Source organism: Lolium rigidum, chromosome 4 (genome assembly GCF_022539505.1).
Source record: "Lolium rigidum isolate FL_2022 chromosome 4, APGP_CSIRO_Lrig_0.1, whole genome shotgun sequence".
NCBI classification, from domain to species: domain Eukaryota; kingdom Viridiplantae; phylum Streptophyta; class Magnoliopsida; order Poales; family Poaceae; genus Lolium; species Lolium rigidum.
Genome location: NC_061511.1, coordinates 252,251,038 through 252,254,591, shown reverse-complemented (window position 1 = coordinate 252,254,591; position 3,554 = coordinate 252,251,038).

The following is a 3,554-nucleotide window of genomic DNA, read 5'->3' as shown; positions in this document are numbered from 1 at the left end:
TTTATTTGTCAATTGCCCAACTGTAATTTGTTCACCTAACATCTGTTTATCTTATGGGAGAGACACCACTAGTGAACTGTGGACCCCGGTCCTATTCTTTACATCTGAAATACAATCTACTGCAATTGTTCTTTACTGTTCTTCGCAAACAATCATCATCTTCCACACAATACGTTTAATCCTTTGTTTACGAGCAAGCCGGTGAGAATGACAACCTCACCGTTACGTTGGGGCAAAGTACTTTAATTGTGTTGTGCGGGTTCCACGTTGGCGCCGGAATCCCTGGTGTTGCGCCGCACTACACTCCGCCGCCATCAACCTTCAACGTGCTTCTTGACTCCTACTGGTTCGATAAACCTTGGTTTCTTACTGAGGGAAACTTGCTGCTGTACGCATCACACCTTCCACTTGGGGTTCCCAACGGGCGTGTGCTTTACGCGTCATCAAGCTAAATTTCTGGCGACGTTGCCGGGGAACGAAGAAAAGTTACTCCACAAAGATTTCTAACTCCCACGTCAACTGCCAGCAAGTAAATTTCTTGCGCCGTTGCCGGGGAGATCAAGACACGCTGCAAGGGGAGTCTCCCACATCCAATCTCTTTACTTTGTTTTTGTCTTGCTTTACTTTATTTTATTTACTGCTTTGTTTGCTCTCTATATCAAAAACACAAAAAAATTAGTTGCTAGTTTTACTTTATTTACTGTCTTGTTCTCCATATTAAAAACACAAAAAAATTAGTTACTTGCATTTACTTTATTTAGTTTGCTTTATTTACTATCGCTAAAATGGGTACTCGTTGAGAATACTAAGTTGTGTGACTTCACTAGCACAAATAATAATGATTTCTTATGCACACCTATTGCTCCACTCTGCTACTACAGCAGAATTCTTTGAAATTAAACCTGCTTTACTTGAATCTTGTTATGAGAGAGCAATTTTCCGGTGTTAGTTCCGATGATGCTTGCTGCCCATCTTAATAATTTTGTTGAACTATGTGAAATGCAAAAGTATAAGGATGTAGATGGTGACATTATAAAATTGAAATTGTTTCCTTTCTCCTTAAGAGGAAGAGCTAAAGATTGGTTGCTATCTCTGCCTAGAAATAGTATTGATTCATGGACTAAGAGCATCTCCAACAGAAGCTGTAAACTAGGCGCGCGCTAAAAAAACTGCCAATATACAGCGCCAAACTCGTTTTTGCGCCCTCCAGCAGACGCTGTAAAATAGATCGCGCTGTAAATATTTTAGTGCGCGCGGTAGTTTGCGCCATCCAAAGCGGCATATCTAGTGCGCCGGCTACCGCGCGCTGTAAGCTGGAACCGCTCGCGCGAAAAGAAACCGCTATGCTCGCCGACCGCCGCATCGCGAGTTCCACCGGCCGCCGTGCTGCAAGCTTCGTCGGCCGCCTCCCACCGAGCTTCGCCGGCCGCCGCCCCGCGAGCTCCGTCGGCCGCCCTGCGAGCTCCGTCGGCCGCCTCCCTCGCGAGCTCCACCGGCCGCCGTGCTGCGAGCTCCGTCGGCCGCCGTGTTGCGAGCTCCGCCGGCCTCCCCGCAAGCTCCGCCGGCCGCCGCCCTGCGAGCTCCGTCGACCGCCGCCCTGCGAGCTCCGTCGACCGCCGTGCTGCGAGCTCCGTCGGCCCCCTGCGAGCTCCGCCGGCCGCCGCGCTCACGAGCTCCGTTGGCCGCCGCGCTGCGAGCTCCGCCGGCCGCGCACGCAGGCACGGACTCGATTTCGATTGTTGTGGCTAGCTAGACTCGATTCGGCCGCGCGCGGACTCGATTGATGTGGCCGCGCACGCACGCACGAACTAATTTCGGCCGGCCGCGCATGGAGATTCGATTGCTAGCTTGCTAGCTATATCAATTTCTAGCTACATGGATAATGCACGAGTAATTTAGTTGAATTTTTCAGATTTATTTGTAGCCTGTTTGATCTTGTTTGTTCTATGAATGTTGAAGAAACTTGTTTGTGGAGCTCTATTTTACAGCCTGTGGTGAAGGGTTAATTTTAGCTTCTTAGTTGCGCCGTAAAATAGAGCCTCTGGTGAAGCACGCGTCGGCGCCGCGCGCTATATCCGAATCGAGCGCGCTGCAAACGACTTTTACAGCGTCAAATTTTAGAGCCTCTGTTGGAGATGCTCTAAATGTAAGGATGCTTTTATTGGTAGATATTATCCTCCCGCTAAAATTATATCTTTGAGAAGTAGCATAATGAATTTCAAGCAATTAGATAATGAACATGTTGCTCAAGCATGGGAGAGAATGAAATCTTTGGTGAAGAATTGCCCAACCCATGGACTGACTACTTGGATGATCATCCAAACCTTTTATGCAGGACTGAATTTTTCTTCACGGAACCTATTGGATTCAGCTGCTGGAGGTACCTTTATGTCCATCACTTTGGGGGCGGCAACAAAGCTTCTTGATGATATGATGATAAATTACTCTGAATGGCACACGGAAAGAGCTCCACAAGGTAAGAAGGTAAATTCTGTTGAAGAAACCTCCTCCTTGAGTGATAAGATTGATGCTATTATGTCTATGCTTGTGAATGGTAGATCTAATGTTGATCCTAATAATGTTCCTTTAGCTTCATTGGTTGCCCAAGAAGAACATGTTGATGTGAATTTCATTAAAAATAATAATTTCAACAACAATGCTTATAGGAATAATTCTGGTAACAACTGTAGGCCATATCCCTCTGCTAATGGTAATAGTTATGGTAATTCTTACAACAATAATAGGAGTGTACCCCCTGGTCTTGAAGCCATGCTTAAAGAATTTATTAGTACACAAACTGCTTTTAACAAATCTGTTGAGGAAAAGCTTGATAAAATTGATATTCTTGCTTCTAAGGTTGATAGACTTGCCTCTGATGTTGATCTTTTAAAATTGAAAGTTATGCCTAATAAGGATAATGAAAATAAGATTGTTACTACAGCAAATGCCATCCAAGTTCTAATTAATGAGAATATTAGATTGATTGCTGAATTGCATGCTAGGTGGGAAAGAGAAGAAAATGAAAAACTAGCTAAAGAGAATAATGTAGCTAAAGTTTGGACTATTACCACCACTAGTAATGTTAATGATTCACATGTTGCTACACCTCCTACTATCAATGGTAAAATAATTGGTGTTGGCAATGTTACTACTCCTAGTGCAAAGCGTGCAAAATTGCCCGAAACTGCTAAAGCTGCACGAAACTGTCTGTGATAAAACTGCTGAAATTTTTCAAAATATTGGGGACAATGATTCCATTGCTGTAGGTCATAGTGATTTAGATTTTGATGATTGTCACATCTCTGAAGTTATAAATTTCTTACAAAAACTTGCTAAAAGTCCCAATGCTAGTGCTATAAATTTGGCCTTTACAAAACATATTACAAATGCTCTCATAAAAGCTAGAGAAGAGAAACTAAAACTTGAAACCTCTATTCCTAGGAAGTTGGAAGATGGTTGGGAGCCCATCATTAAGATGAGGGTCAATGATTTTGATTGTAATGCTTTATGTGATCTTAGTGCAAGTATTTTTGTTATGCCTAAGGAAATTTATG